This window comes from Phyllobates terribilis, unplaced genomic scaffold (genome assembly GCF_046119375.1).
Source record: "Phyllobates terribilis strain yellow unplaced genomic scaffold, ASM4611937v1 Scaffold_63__1_contigs__length_7903474, whole genome shotgun sequence".
In the NCBI taxonomy this organism is placed as follows: Eukaryota; Metazoa; Chordata; class Amphibia; order Anura; family Dendrobatidae; genus Phyllobates; species Phyllobates terribilis.
The window spans coordinates 4,469,756-4,485,460 of record NW_027362823.1 but is presented as its reverse complement, the minus strand read 5'-3'; positions in this window follow the sequence as shown (position 1 = coordinate 4,485,460).

Genomic DNA, 15,705 nt, shown 5'->3' with positions numbered 1-15,705 from the left:
CTGTTAAGCAGTTGTCTTTAGTGTATGGCAATGCCTGTTAAGCAGTTGTCTTTAGTGTATGGCATTGCCTGTTAAGCAGTTGTCTTTGGTGTATGGCATTGTCTGTTATGCAGTTGTCTTTGGTGTATGGCATTGCCTGTTAAGCAGTTGTCTTTGGTGTATGGCATTGTCTGTTAAGCAGTTCTCCTTGGTGTATGGCATTGTCTGTTATGCCGTTGTCTTTGGTGCATGGCATTGTCTGTTAAGCAGTTGTCTTTGGTGTATGGCATTGCCTGTTAAGCAGTTGTCTTTGGTGTATGGCATTGCCTGTTAAGCAGTTGTCTCTGGTAAATGTTCTTTTTTGTTAAGCAGTTGTCTTTGGTGTATCGCATTGCCTGTTAAGCAGTTGTCTTTGGTGTACGGCATTGCCTCTTAATCAGTTGTCTTTGGTGTATCGCATTGCCTGTTAAGCAGTTGTCTTTGGTGTAATACGTTGTCTGTTAAGCAGTTGTCTTTGGTGTAATACGTTGTCTGTTAAGCAGTTGTCTTTGGTGTATGGCATTGTCTGTTAAGCAGTTGTCTTTGGTGTATGGCATTGTCTGTTAAGCAGTTGTCTTTAGTGTATGTCATTGCCTGTTAAGCAGTTGTCTTTGATGTATGGCATTGCCTGTTAAGCAGTTGTCTTTAGTGTATGGCACTGTCTGTTAAGCAGTTGTCTTTGATGTATGGCATTGTCTGTTAAGCAGTTGTCTTTAGTGTATGGCAGTGTCTGTTAAGCAGTTGTCTTTGGTGTATGGCATTGCCTGTTAAGCAGTTGTCTTTGGTGTATGGCATTGTCTGTTAAGCAGTTCTCCTTGGTGTATGGCATTGTCTGTTATGCCGTTGTCTTTGGTGCATGGCATTGTCTTTTAAGCAGTTGTCTTTGGTGTATGGCATTGCCTGTTAAGCAGTTGTCTTTGGTGTATGGCATTGCCTGTTAAGCAGTTGTCTCTGGTAAATGTTCTTTTTTGTTAAGCAGTTGTCTTTGGTGTATCGCATTGCCTGTTAAGCAGTTGTCTTTGGTGTACGGCATTGCCTCTTAATCAGTTGTCTTTGGTGTATCGCATTGCCTGTTAAGCAGTTGTCTTTGGTGTAATACGTTGTCTGTTAAGCAGTTTTCTTTGGTGTATGGCATTGTCTGTTAAGCAGTTGTCTTTGGTGTATGGCATTGTCTGTTAAGCAGTTGTCTTTAGTGTATGTCATTGCCTGTTAAGCAGTTGTCTTTGGTGTAATGCGTTGTCTGTTAAGCAGTTGTCTTTGGTGTATTGCATTGTCTGTTAAGCAGTTGTCTTTGGTGTATGGCATTGCCTGTTAAGCAGTTGATTTTAGTGTATGTCATTGCCTGTTAAGCAGTTGTCTTTGTTGTATGTCATTGCCTGTTAAGCAGTTGTCTTTGTTGTATGGCATTGTCTGTTAAGCAGTTGTCTTTGTTGTATGGCATTGTCTGTTAAGCAGTTGTCTTTGGTGTATGGCATTGTCTGTTAAGCAGTTGTCTTTTGTGTATGGCATTGTCTGTTAAGCAGTTGTCTTTGGTGTATGGCAGTGTCTGTTAAGAAGTTGTCTTTGGTGTATGGCATTGCCTGTTAAGCAGTTGTCTTTCGTGTATGGCATTGCCTGTGAAGCAGTTGTCTTTGGTGTATGGCATTGTCTGTTAAGCAGTTGTCCTTGGTGTATGGCATTGCCTGTTAAGCAGTTGTCTTTGGTGTATGGCATTGTCTGTTAAGCAGTTGTCTTTGGTGCATGGCATTGTCTGTTAAGCAGTTGTCTTTAGTGTATGGCAGTGTCTGTTAAGCAGTTGTCTTTAGTGTATGGCAGTGTCTGTTAAGCAGTTGTCTTTGGTATATGGCATTGCCTGTTAAGCAGTTGTCTTTGGTGTATGGCATTGTCTGTTAAGCAGTTGTCCTTGGTGCATGGCATTGTCTGTTAAGCAGTTGTCTTTGGTGCATGGCATTGTCTGTTAAGCAGTTGTCTTTGGTGTATGGCATTGCCTGTTAAGCAGTTGTCTTTGGTGTATGGCATTGTCTGTTAAGCAGTTGTCTTTGGTGTATCGCATTGCCTGTTAAGCAGTTGTCTTTGGTGTATGGCATTGTCTGTTAAGCAGTTGTCTTTGGTGTATCGCATTGTCTGTTAAGCAGTTGTCTTTGGTGTATGGTATTGTCTGTTAAGCAGTTGTCTTTGGTGTATTGCATTGTCTGTTAAGCAGTTGTCTTTGGTGTATGGCATTGCCTGTTAAGCAGTTGTCTTTGGTGTATGGCATTGTCTGTTAAGCAGTTGTCTTTGGTGTATGGCATTGTCTGTTAATCAGTTGTCTTTGGTGTATGGCATTGTCTGTTAAGCAGTTGTCTTTGGTGCATGACATTGTCTGTTAAGCAGATGTCTTTGGTGTATGGCATTGCCTGTTAAGCAGTTGTCTTTGGTGTATGGCATTGTCTGTTAAGCAGTTGTCTTTGGTGTATGGCATTGCCTGTTAATCAGTTGTCTTTGGTGTATGGCATTGTCTGTTAAGCAGTTGTCTTTGGTGTATGGCAGTGTCTGTTAAGCAGTTGTCTTTGGTGTATGGCATTGTCTGTTAAGCAGTTGTCTTTAGTGTATGTCATTGCCTGTTAAGCAGTTGTCTTTGGTGTATGGCATTGTCTGTTAAGCACTTGTCTTTGGTGTATGGCATTGTCTGTTAAGCAGTTGTCTTTGGTGTATGGCATTGTCTGTTAAGCAGTTGTCTTTGGTGTATGGCATTGCCTGTTAAGCAGTTGTCTTTGGTGTATGGCATTGTCTGTTAAGCAGTTGTCTTTGGTGTATGGCATTGTCTGTTAAGCAGTTGTCTTTAGTGTATGGCATTGCCTGTTAAGCAGTTGTCTTTGGTGTATGGCATTGCCTGTTAAGCAATTGTCTTTGGTGTATGGCACTGCCTGTTAAGCAGCTGTCTTTGGTGTATGGCATTGCCTGTTATGCATTTGTCTTTGGTGTATGGTGTTGTCTGTTAAGCAGTAGTCTTTGGTGTATGGCATTGCCTGTTAAGCAGTTGTCTTTGGTGTATGGCATTGCCTGTTAAGCAGTTGTTTTGGTGTATGGCATTGTCTGTTAAGCAGTTGTCTTTGGTGTATGGCATTGTCTGTTAAGCAGTTGTCTTTGGTGTATGGCATTACCTCTTAATCAGTTGTCTTTGGTGTATGGCATTGCCTGTTAAGCAGTTGTCTTTGGTGTAATGCGTTGTCTGTTAAGCAGTTGTCTTTGGTGTATGGCATTGTCTGTTAAGCAGTTGTCTTTGGTGTATGGCATTGTCTGTTAAGCAGTTGTCTTTAGTGTATGTCATTGCCTGTTAAGCAGTTGTCTTTGATGTAATGCGTTGTCTGTTAAGCAGTTGTCTTTGGTGTATGGCATTGTCTGTTAAGCAGTTGTCTTTGGTGTATGGCATTGCCTGTTAAGCAGTTGTCTTTGGTGTATGGCATTGTCTGTTAAGCAGTTGTTTTGGTGTATGGCATTGTCTGTTAAGCAGTTGTCTTTGGTGTATGGCATTGTCTGTTAAGCAGTTGTCTTTGGTGTATGGCATTACCTCTTAATCAGTTGTCTTTGGTGTATCGCATTGCCTGTTAAGCAGTTGTCTTTGGTGTATGGCATTGCCTGTTAAGCAGTTGTCTTTGGTGTACGGCATTGCCTCTTAATCAGTTGTCTTTGGTGTATGGCATTGTCTGTTAAGCAGTTGTCTTTGGTGTATGGCATTGTCTGTTAAGCAGTTGTCTTTAGTGTATGTCATTGCCTGTTAAGCAGTTGTCTTTGGTGTAATGCGTTGTCTGTTAAGCAGTTGTCTTTGGTGTATGGCATTGTCTGTTAAGCAGTTGTCTTTGGTGTATGGCATTGTCTGTTAAGCAGTTGTCTTTGGTGTATGGCATTGTCTTTTAAGCAGTTGTCTTTGGTGTATGGCAGTGTCTGTTAAGCAGTTGTCTTTGGTGTATGGCATTGTCTTTTAAGCAGTTGTCTTTGGTGTATGGCAGTGTCTGTTAAGCAGTTGTCTTTGGTGTATGGCATTGTCTTTTAAGCAGTTGTCTTTGGTGTATGGCAGTGTCTGTTAAGCAGTTGTCTTTGGTGTATGGCATTGCCTGTTAAGCAGTTGTCTTTGGTGTATGGCATTGTCTGTTAAGCAGTTGTCTTTGGTGTAATGCGTTGTCTGTTAAGCAGTTGTCTTTGGTGTATGGCATTGTCTGTTAAGCAGTTGTCTTTGGTGTATGGCATTGTCTGTTATGCAGTTGTCTTTGGTGTATGGCATTGTCTGTTAAGCAGTTGTCTTTGGTGTATGGCATTGTCTGTTAAGCAGTTGTCTTTGGTGCATGGCATTGTCTGTTAAGCAGATGTCTTTATTGTATGGCAATGTATGTTAAGCAGTTGTCTTTAGTGTATGGCATTGTCTGTTATGCAGTTGTCTTTGGTGTATGGCATTGTCTGTAAAGCAGTTGTCTTTGGTGTATGGCATTGCCTGTTAAGCAGTTGTCTTTAGTGTATGGCAGTGTCTGTTAAGCAGTTGTCCTTGGTGTATGGAATTGTCTGTTAAGCAGTTGTCTTTGGTGCATGGCATTGTCTGTTAAGCAGTTGTCTTTGTTGTATGGCATTGCCTGTTAAGCAGTTGTCTTTAGTGTATGGCAGTGTCTGTTAAGCAGTTGTCCTTGGTGTATGGCATTGTCTGTTAAGCAGTTGTCTTTGGTGCATGGCATTGTCTGTTAAGCAGTTGTCTTTGGTGTATGGCATTGCCTGTTAAGCAGTTGTCTTTGGTGTATGGCATTGTCTGTTAAGCAGTTGTCTTTGGTGTATGGCATTGTCTGTTAAGCAGTTGTCTTTGGTGTATGGCATTGTCTGTTAAGCAGTTGTCTTTGGTGTATGGCATTGCCTGTTAAGCAGTTGTCTTTGGTGTATGGCATTGTCTGTTATGCATTTGTCTTTGGTGTATGGCATTGTCTGTTAAGCAGTTGTCTTTGGTGTATGGCATTGTCTGTTAAGCAGTTGTCTTTGGTGTATGGCATTGTCTGTTAAGCAGTTGTCTTTGGTGTATGGCATTGTCTGTTAAGCAGTTGTCTTTGGTGTATGGCATTGTCTGTTAAGCAGTTGTCTTTGGTGTATGGCATTGTCTGTTAAGCAGTTTTCTTTGGTGTATCGCATTGTCTGTTAAGCAGTTGTCTTTGGTTTATGGCATTGTCTGTTAAGCAGTTGTCTTTGGTGTATGGCATTGTCTGTTAAGCAGTTGTCTTTGGTGTATGGCATTGCCTGTTAAGCAATTGTCTTTGTTGTATGGCATTGCCTGTTATGCATTTGTCTTTGGTGTATGGCATTGCCTGTTAAGCAATTGTCTTTGGTGTATGGCATTGCCTGTTATGCATTTGTCTTTGGTGTATGGCATTGTCTGTTAAGCAGTTGTCTTTGGTGTATGGCATTGTCTGTTAAGCAGTTGTCTTTGGTGTATGGCATTGCCTGTTAAGCAGTAGTCTTTGGTGTATGGCAGTGTCTGTTAAGCAGTTGTCTTTGGTGTATGGCATTGTCTGTTAAGCAGTTGTCTTTAGTGTATGGCATTGCCTGTTAAGCAGTTGTTTTTGGTGTATGGCATTGTCTGTTAAGCAGTTGTCTTTAGTGTATGGCAATGCCTGTTAAGCAGTTGTCTTTAGTGTATGGCATTGCCTGTTAAGCAGTTGTCTTTGGTGTATGGCATTGTCTGTTATGCAGTTGTCTTTGGTGTATGGCATTGCCTGTTAAGCAGTTGTCTTTGGTGTATGGCATTGTCTGTTAAGCAGTTCTCCTTGGTGTATGGCATTGTCTGTTATGCCGTTGTCTTTGGTGCATGGCATTGTCTTTTAAGCAGTTGTCTTTGGTGTATGGCATTGCCTGTTAAGCAGTTGTCTTTGGTGTATGGCATTGCCTGTTAAGCAGTTGTCTCTGGTAAATGTTCTTTTTTGTTAAGCAGTTGTCTTTGGTGTATCGCATTGCCTGTTAAGCAGTTGTCTTTGGTGTACGGCATTGCCTCTTAATCAGTTGTCTTTGGTGTATCGCATTGCCTGTTAAGCAGTTGTCTTTGGTGTAATACGTTGTCTGTTAAGCAGTTGTCTTTGGTGTAATACGTTGTCTGTTAAGCAGTTGTCTTTGGTGTATGGCATTGTCTGTTAAGTAGTTGTCTTTGGTGTATGGCATTGTCTGTTAAGCAGTTGTCTTTAGTGTATGTCATTGCCTGTTAAGCAGTTGTCTTTGATGTATGGCATTGCCTGTTAAGCAGTTGTCTTTAGTGTATGGCACTGTCTGTTAAGCAGTTGTCTTTGATGTATGGCATTGTCTGTTAAGCAGTTGTCTTTAGTGTATGGCAGTGTCTGTTAAGCAGTTGTCTTTGGTGTATGGCATTGCCTGTTAAGCAGTTGTCTTTGGTGTATGGCATTGTCTGTTAAGCAGTTCTCCTTGGTGTATGGCATTGTCTGTTATGCCGTTGTCTTTGGTGCATGGCATTGTCTTTTAAGCAGTTGTCTTTGGTGTATGGCATTGCCTGTTAAGCAGTAGTCTTTGGTGTATGGCATTGCCTGTTAAGCAGTTGTCTCTGGTAAATGTTCTTTTTTGTTAAGCAGTTGTCTTTGGTGTATCGCATTGCCTGTTAAGCAGTTGTCTTTGGTGTACGGCATTGCCTCTTAATCAGTTGTCTTTGGTGTATCGCATTGCCTGTTAAGCAGTTGTCTTTGGTGTAATACGTTGTCTGTTAAGCAGTTTTCTTTGGTGTATGGCATTGTCTGTTAAGCAGTTGTCTTTGGTGTATGGCATTGTCTGTTAAGCAGTTGTCTTTAGTGTATGTCATTGCCTGTTAAGCAGTTGTCTTTGGTGTAATGCGTTGTCTGTTAAGCAGTTGTCTTTGGTGTATTGCATTGTCTGTTAAGCAGTTGTCTTTGGTGTATGGCATTGCCTGTTAAGCAGTTGTCTTTAGTGTATGTCATTGCCTGTTAAGCAGTTGTCTTTGTTGTATGTCATTGCCTGTTAAGCAGTTGTCTTTGTTGTATGGCACTGTCTGTTAAGCAGTTGTCTTTGGTGTATGGCATTGTCTGTTAAGCAGTTGTCTTTTGTGTATGGCATTGTCTGTTAAGCAGTTGTCTTTGGTGTATGGCAGTGTCTGTTAAGAAGTTGTCTTTGGTGTATGGCATTGCCTGTTAAGCAGTTGTCTTTCGTGTATGGCATTGCCTGTGAAGCAGTTGTCTTTGGTGTATGGCATTGTCTGTTAAGCAGTTGTCCTTGGTGTATGGCATTGCCTGTTAAGCAGTTGTCTTTGGTGTATGGCATTGTCTGTTAAGCAGTTGTCTTTGGTGCATGGCATTGTCTGTTAAGCAGTTGTCTTTAGTGTATGGCAGTGTCTGTTAAGCAGTTGTCTTTAGTGTATGGCAGTGTCTGTTAAGCAGTTGTCTTTGGTATATGGCATTGCCTGTTAAGCAGTTGTCTTTGGTGTATGGCATTGTCTGTTAAGCAGTTGTCCTTGGTGTATGGCATTGTCTGTTAAGCAGTTGTCTTTGGTGCATGGCATTGTCTGTTAAGCAGTTGTCTTTGGTGTATGGCATTGCCTGTTAAGCAGTTGTCTTTGGTGTATGGCATTGTCTGTTAAGCAGTTGTCTTTGGTGTATCGCATTGCCTGTTAAGCAGTTGTCTTTGGTGTATGGCATTGTCTGTTAAGCAGTTGTCTTTGGTGTATCGCATTGTCTGTTAAGCAGTTGTCTTTGGTGTATGGTATTGTCTGTTAAGCAGTTGTCTTTGGTGTATTGCATTGTCTGTTAAGCAGTTGTCTTTGGTGTATGGCATTGCCTGTTAAGCAGTTGTCTTTGGTGTATGGCATTGTCTGTTAAGCAGTTGTCTTTGGTGTATGGCATTGTCTGTTAAGCAGTTGTCTTTGGTGTATGGCATTGTCTGTTAAGCAGTTGTCTTTGGTGTATGGCATTGTCTGTTAAGCAGTTGTCTTTAGTGTATGTCATTGCCTGTTAAGCAGTTGTCTTTGGTGTATGGCATTGTCTGTTAAGCACTTGTCTTTGGTGTATGGCATTGTCTGTTAAGCAGTTGTCTTTGGTGTATGGCATTGTCTGTTAAGCAGTTGTCTTTGGTGTATGGCATTGCCTGTTAAGCAGTTGTCTTTGGTGTATGGCATTGTCTGTTAAGCAGTTGTCTTTGGTGTATGGCATTGTCTGTTAAGCAGTTGTCTTTAGTGTATGGCATTGCCTGTTAAGCAGTTGTCTTTGGTGTATGGCATTGCCTGTTAAGCAATTGTCTTTGGTGTATGGCACTGCCTGTTAAGCAGCTGTCTTTGGTGTATGGCATTGCCTGTTATGCATTTGTCTTTGGTGTATGGTGTTGTCTGTTAAGCAGTAGTCTTTGGTGTATGGCATTGCCTGTTAAGCAGTTGTCTTTGGTGTATGGCATTGCCTGTTAAGCAGTTGTTTTGGTGTATGGCATTGTCTGTTAAGCAGTTGTCTTTGGTGTATGGCATTGTCTGTTAAGCAGTTGTCTTTGGTGTATGGCATTACCTCTTAATCAGTTGTCTTTGGTGTATGGCATTGCCTGTTAAGCAGTTGTCTTTGGTGTAATGCGTTGTCTGTTAAGCAGTTGTCTTTGGTGTATGGCATTGTCTGTTAAGCAGTTGTCTTTGGTGTATGGCATTGTCTGTTAAGCAGTTGTCTTTAGTGTATGTCATTGCCTGTTAAGCAGTTGTCTTTGATGTAATGCGTTGTCTGTTAAGCAGTTGTCTTTGGTGTATGGCATTGTCTGTTAAGCAGTTGTCTTTGGTGTATGGCATTGCCTGTTAAGCAGTTGTCTTTGGTGTATGGCATTGTCTGTTAAGCAGTTGTTTTGGTGTATGGCATTGTCTGTTAAGCAGTTGTCTTTGGTGTATGGCATTGTCTGTTAAGCAGTTGTCTTTGGTGTATGGCATTACCTCTTAATCAGTTGTCTTTGGTGTATGGCATTGCCTGTTAAGCAGTTGTCTTTGGTGTAATGCGTTGTCTGTTAAGCAGTTGTCTTTGGTGTATGGCATTGTCTGTTAAGCAGTTGTCTTTGGTGTATGGCATTGTCTGTTAAGCAGTTGTCTTTGGTGTATGGCATTGCCTGTTAAGAAGTTGTCTTTGGTGTATGGCATTGCCTGTTAAGCAGTTGTCTTTGGTGTATGGCATTGTCTGTTAAGCAGTTGTCTTTTTTTTATGGCATTGTCTGTTAAGCAGTTGTCTTTAGTGTATGTCATTGCCTGTTAAGCAGTTGTCTTTGATGTAATGCGTTGTCTGTTAAGCAGTTGTCTTTGGTGTATGGCATTGTCTGTTAAGCAGTTGTCTTTGGTGTATGGCATTGTCTGTTAAGCAGTTGTCTTTGGTGTATGGCATTGCCTGTTAAGCAGTTGTCTTTGGTGTATGGCATTGCCTGTTAAGCAGTTGTCTTTGGTGTATGGCATTGTCTGTTAAGCAGTTGTCTTTGGTTTATGGCATTGTCTGTTAAGCAGTTGTCTTTGGTGTATGGCATTGCCTGTTAAGCAGTTATCTTTGGTTTATGGCATTGTCTGTTAAGCAGTTGTCTTTGGTGTATGGCATTGTCTGTTAAGCAGTTGTCTTTGGTGTATGGCATTGTCTGTTAAGCAGTTGTCTTTGGTGTATTGCAGTGTCTGTTAAGCAGTTGTCTTCGGAGTATGGCATTGCCTGTTAAGCAGTTGTCTTCGGTGTATGGCATTGCCTGTTAAGCAGTTGTCTTTGGTTTATGGCATTGTCTGTTAAGCAGTTGTCTTTGGTGTATGGAATTGTCTGTTAAGCAGTTGTCTTAGGTGTATGGCATTGTCTGTTAAGCAGTTGTCTTTAGTGTATGTCATTGCCTGTTAAGCAGTTGTCTTTGGTGTAATGCGTTGTCTGTTAAGCAGTTGTCTTTGGTGTATGGCATTGTCTGTTAAGCAGTTGTCTTTGGTGTATGGCATTGTCTGTTAAGCAGTTGTCTTTAGTATATGTCATTGCCTGTTAAGCAGTTGTCTTTGCTGTAATGCGTTGTCTGTTAAGCAGTTGTCTTTGGTGTATGGCATTGTCTGTTAAGCAGTTGTCTTTGGTGTATGGCATTGCCTGTTAAGCAGTTGTCTTTAGTGTATGTCATTGCCTGTTAAGCAGTTGTCTTTGGTGTATGGCATTGTCTGTTAAGCAGTTGTCTTTGGTGTATGGCATTGTCTGTTAAGCAGTTGTCTTTGGTGTATGGCAGTGTCTGTTAAGCAGTTGTCTTTGGTGTATGGCATTGTCTGTTAAGCAGTTGTCTTTGGTGTATGGCATTGCCTGTTAAGCAGTTGTCTTTGGTGTATGGCATTGTCTGTTAAGCAGTTGTCTTTGGTGTATGGCATTGTCTGTTAAGCAGTTGTCTTTAGTATATGTCATTGCCTGTTAAGCAGTTGTCTTTGGTGTATGGCATTGTCTGTTAAGCAGTTGTCTTTGGTGTATGGCATTGTCTGTTAAGCAGTTGTCTTTGGTGTATGGCATTGTCTGTTAAGCAGTTGTCTTTGGTGTATGGCATTGTCTGTTAAGCAGTTGTCTTTAGTGTATGTCATTGCCTGTTAAGCAGTTGTCTTTGGTGTAATGCGTTGTCTGTTAAGCAGTTGTCTTTGGTGTATGGCATTGTCTGTTAAGCAGTTGTCTTTGGTGTATGGCATTGTCTGTTAAGCAGTTGTCTTTAGTATATGTCATTGCCTGTTAAGCAGTTGTCTTTGGTGTAATGCGTTGTCTGTTAAGCAGTGTTCTTTGGTGTATGGCATTGTCTGTTAAGCAGTTGTCTTTGGTGTATGGCATTGCCTGTTAAGCAGTTGTCTTTAGTGTATGTCATTGCCTGTTAAGCAGTTGTCTTTGGTGTATGGCATTGTCTGTTAAGCAGTTGTCTTTGGTGTATGGCATTGTCTGTTAAGCAGTTGTCTTTGGTGTATGGCAATGTCTTTTAAGCAGTTGTCTTTGGTGTATGGCATTGTCTGTTAAGCAGTTGTCTTTGGTGTATGGCAGTGTCTGTTAAGCAGTTGTCTTTGGTGTATGGCATTGTCTGTTAAGCAGTTGTCTTTGGTGTATGGCAGTGTCTGTTAAGCAGTTGTCTTTGGTGTATGGCAGTGTCTGTTAAGCAGTTGTCTTTGGTGTATGGCATTGCCTGTTAAGCAGTTGTCTTTGGTGTATGGCAGTGTCTGTTAAGCAGTTGTCTTTGGTGTATGGCATTGCCTGTTAAGCAGTTGTCCTTGGTGTATGGCATTGTCTGTTATGCAGTTGTCTTTATTGTATGGCAATGCATGTTAAGCAGTTGTCTTTAGTGTATGGCATTGCCTGTTATGCAGTTGTCTTTGGTGTATGGCATTGTCTGTTAAGCAGTTGTCCTTGGTGTATGGCAATGTATGTTAAGCAGTTGTCTTTATTGTATGGCAATGCATGTTAAGCAGTTGTCTTTAGTGTATGGCATTGTCTGTTATGCAGTTGTCTTTGGTGTATGGCATTGTCTGTTAAGCAGTTGTCTTTAGTGTATGGCAGTGTCTGTTAAGCAGTTGTCTTTGGTGCATGGCATTGTCTGTTAAGCAGTTGTCTTTGGTGTATGGCATTGCCTGTTAAGCAGTTGTCTTTGGTGTATGGCATTGCCTGTTAAGCAGTTGTCTTTGGTGTATGGCATTGCCTGTTAAGCAGTTGTCTTTGGTGTATGGCATTGCCTGTTAAGCAGTTGTCTTTGGTGTATGGCATTGTCTGTTAAGCAGTTGTCTTTGGTGTATGGCATTGCCTGTTAAGCAGTTGTCTTTGGTGTATGGCATTGCCTGTTAAGCAGTTGTCTTCGGTGTATGGCATTGCCTGTTAAGCAGTTGTCTTTGGTTTATGGCATTGTCTGTTAAGCAGTTGTCTTTGGTGTATGGCATTGTCTGTTAAGCAGTTGTCTTAGGTGTATGGCATTGTCTGTTAAGCAGTTGTCTTTAGTGTATGTCATTGCCTGTTAAGCAGTTGTCTTTGGTGTAATGCGTTGTCTGTTAAGCAGTTGTCTTTGGTGTATGGCATTGTCTGTTAAGCAGTTGTCTTTGGTGTATGGCATTGTCTGTTAAGCAGTTGTCTTTGGTGTATGGCATTGTCTGTTAAGCAGTTGTCTTTAGTATATGTCATTGCCTGTTAAGCAGTTGTCTTTGGTGTAATGCGTTGTCTGTTAAGCAGTTGTCTTTGGTGTATGGCATTGTCTGTTAAGCAGTTGTCTTTGGTGTATGGCATTGCCTGTTAAGCAGTTGTCTTTAGTGTATGTCATTGCCTGTTAAGCAGTTGTCTTTGGTGTATGGCATTGTCTGTTAAGCAGTTGTCTTTGGTGTATGGCATTGTCTGTTAAGCAGTTGTCTTTGGTGTATGGCAGTGTCTGTTAAGCAGTTGTCTTTGGTGTATGGCATTGTCTGTTAAGCAGTTGTCTTTGGTGTATGGCATTGCCTGTTAAGCAGTTGTCTTTGGTGTATGGCATTTTCTGTTAAGCAGTTGTCTTTGGTGTATGGCATTGTCTGTTAAGCAGTTGTCTTTGGTGTATGGCATTGTCTGTTAAGCAGTTGTCTTTGGTGTATGGCATTGTCTGTTAAGCAGTTGTCTTTAGTGTATGTCATTGCCTGTTAAGCAGTTGTCTTTGGTGTAATGCGTTGTCTGTTAAGCAGTTGTCTTTGGTGTATGGCATTGTCTGTTAAGCAGTTGTCTTTGGTGTATGGCATTGTCTGTTAAGCAGTTGTCTTTAGTATATGTCATTGCCTGTTAAGCAGTTGTCTTTGGTGTAATGCGTTGTCTGTTAAGCAGTTGTCTTTGGTGTATGGCATTGTCTGTTAAGCAGTTGTCTTTGGTGTATGGCATTGCCTGTTAAGCAGTTGTCTTTAGTGTATGTCATTGCCTGTTAAGCAGTTGTCTTTGGTGTATGGCATTGTCTGTTAAGCAGTTGTCTTTGGTGTATGGCATTGTCTGTTAAGCAGTTGTCTTTGGTGTATGGCAATGTCTTTTAAGCAGTTGTCTTTGGTGTATGGCATTGTCTGTTAAGCAGTTGTCTTTGGTGTATGGCAGTGTCTGTTAAGCAGTTGTCTTTGGTGTATGGCATTGTCTGTTAAGCAGTTGTCTTTGGTGTATGGCAGTGTCTGTTAAGCAGTTGTCTTTGGTGTATGGCAGTGTCTGTTAAGCAGTTGTCTTTGGTGTATGGCATTGCCTGTTAAGCAGTTGTCTTTGGTGTATGGCAGTGTCTGTTAAGCAGTTGTCTTTGGTGTATGGCATTGCCTGTTAAGCAGTTGTCCTTGGTGTATGGCATTGCCTGTTAAGCAGTTGTCCTTGGTGTATGGCAATGTATGTTAAGCAGTTGTCTTTATTGTATGGCAATGCATGTTAAGCAGTTGTCTTTAGTGTATGGCATTGTCTGTTATGCAGTTGTCTTTGGTGTATGGCATTGTGTGTTAAGCAGTTGTCTTTAGTGTATGGCATTGTCTGTTAAGCAGTTGTCTTTGGTGTACGGCATTGCCTGTTAAGCAGTTGTCTTTGGTGTATGGCATTGCCTGTTAAGCAGTTGTCTTTGGTGTATGGCATTGCCTGTTAAGCAGTTGTCTTTGGTGTATGGCATTGCCTGTTAAGCAGTTGTCTTTGGTGTATGGCATTGTCTGTTAAGCAGTTGTCTTTGGTGTATGGCATTGTCTGTTAAGCAGTTGTCTTTGGTGTATGGCATTGCCTGTTAAGCAGTTGTCTTTGGTGTATGGCATTGCCTGTTAAGCAGTTGTCTTTGGTGTATGGCATTGTCTGTTAAGCAGTTGTCTTTGGTGTATGGCATTGTCTGTTAAGCAGTTGTCTTTGGTGCATGGCATTGTCTGTTAAGCAGTTGTCTTTGGTGTATGGCATTGCCTGTTAAGCAGTTGTCTTTGGTGTATGGCATTGTCTGTTAAGCAGTTGTCTTTGGTGTATGGCATTGTCTGTTAAGTAGTTGTCTTTGGTGTATGGCATTGTCTGTTAAGTAGTTGTCTTTGGTGTATGGCATTGTCTGTTAAGCAGTTGTCTTTGGTGTATGGCATTGTCTGTTAAGTAGTTGTCTTTGGTGTATGGCATTGTCTGTTAAGTAGTTGTCTTTGGTGTATGGAATTGTCTGTTAAGCAGTTGTCTTTGGTGTATGGCATTGTCTGTTAAGTAGTTGTCTTTGGTGTATGGCATTGTCTGTTAAGTAGTTGTCTTTGGTGTATGGCATTGTCTGTTAAGCAGTTGTCTTTGGTGCATGGCATTGTCTGTTAAGCAGTTGTCTTTGGTGTATGGCATTGCCTGTTAAGCAGTTTTCTTTGGTGTAAGGCATTGTCTGTTAAGCAGATGTCTTTGGTGTATGGCATTGTCTGTTAAGCAGTTGTCTTTGGTGTATGGCATTGTCTGTTAAGCAGTTGTCTTTGGTGTATGGCATTGCCTGTTAAGCAGTTGTCTTTGGTATATGGCATTGCCTGTTATGCAGTTGTCTTTGGTGTATGGCATTGCCTGTTAAGCAGTTGTCTTTGGTGTATGGCATTGTCTGTTAAGCAGATGTCTTTGGTGTATGGCATTGCCTGTTAAGCAGTTGTCTTTGGTGTATGGCATTGTCTGTTAAGCAGTTGTCTTTGGTGTATGGCATTGCCCGTTAAGCAGTTGTCTTTGGTGTATGGCATTGTCTGTTAAGCAGTTGTCTTTGGTGTATGGCATTGTGTGTTAAGCAGTTGTCTTTGGTGTATGGCATTGTCTGTTAAGCAGCTGTCTTTGGTGTATGGCATTGTCTGTTAAGCAGTTGTCTTTGGTGTATGGCATTGCCTGTTAAGCAGTTGTCTTTGGTGTATGGCATTGTCTGTTAAGCAGTTGTCTTTGGTGTATGGCATTGTCTGTTAAGCAGTTGTCTTTGGTGTATGGCATTGTCTGTTAAGCAGTTGTTTTTGGTGTATGGCATTGTCTGTTAAGCAATTGTCTTTGGTGTATGGCATTGCCTGTTATGCATTTGTCTTTGGTGTATGGTGTTGTCTGTTAAGCAGTTGTCTTTGGTGTATGGCATTGCCTGTTAAGCAGTTGTCTTTGGTAAATGGCTTTTTTTGTTAAGCAGTTGTGTTTGTTGTATCGCATTGCCTGTTAAGCAGTTGTCTTTGGGGTATGGCATTGCCTCTTAATCAGTTGTCTTTGGTGTATGGCATTGCCTGTTAAGCAGTTGTCTTTGGTGTAAGGCGTTGTCTGTTAAGCAGTTCTCTTTGGTGTATGGCATTGCCTGTTAAGCAGGAGTCTTTGGTGTCAGGTAGTGTCTGTTAAGCAGTTGTCTTTGGTGTATGGCATTGCCTGTTAAGCAGTTGTCTTTGGTGTATAACATTGCCTGTTAAGCAGTTGTCTTTGGTGCATGGCATTGCCTGTTAAGCAGTTGTCTTTGGTGTATGACATTGCCTGTTAAGCAGTTGTCTTTACTGTATGGCATTGCCTGTTAAGCAGTTGTCTTTGGTGTATGGCATTGTCTGTTAAGCAGTTCTCTTTGGTGTAAGGCGTTGTCTGTTAAGCAGTTGTCTTTGGTGTATGGCATTGTCTGTTAAGCAGTTTTCTTTGGTGTATGGCATTGTCTGTTAAGCAGTTGTCTTTGGTGTATGGCATTGTCTGTTAAGAAGTTGTCTGTGGTGTATGGCATTGTCTGTTAAGCAGTTGTCTTTGGTGTATGGCATTGCCTGTTAAGCAGTTGTTTTTGGTGTATGGCATTGTC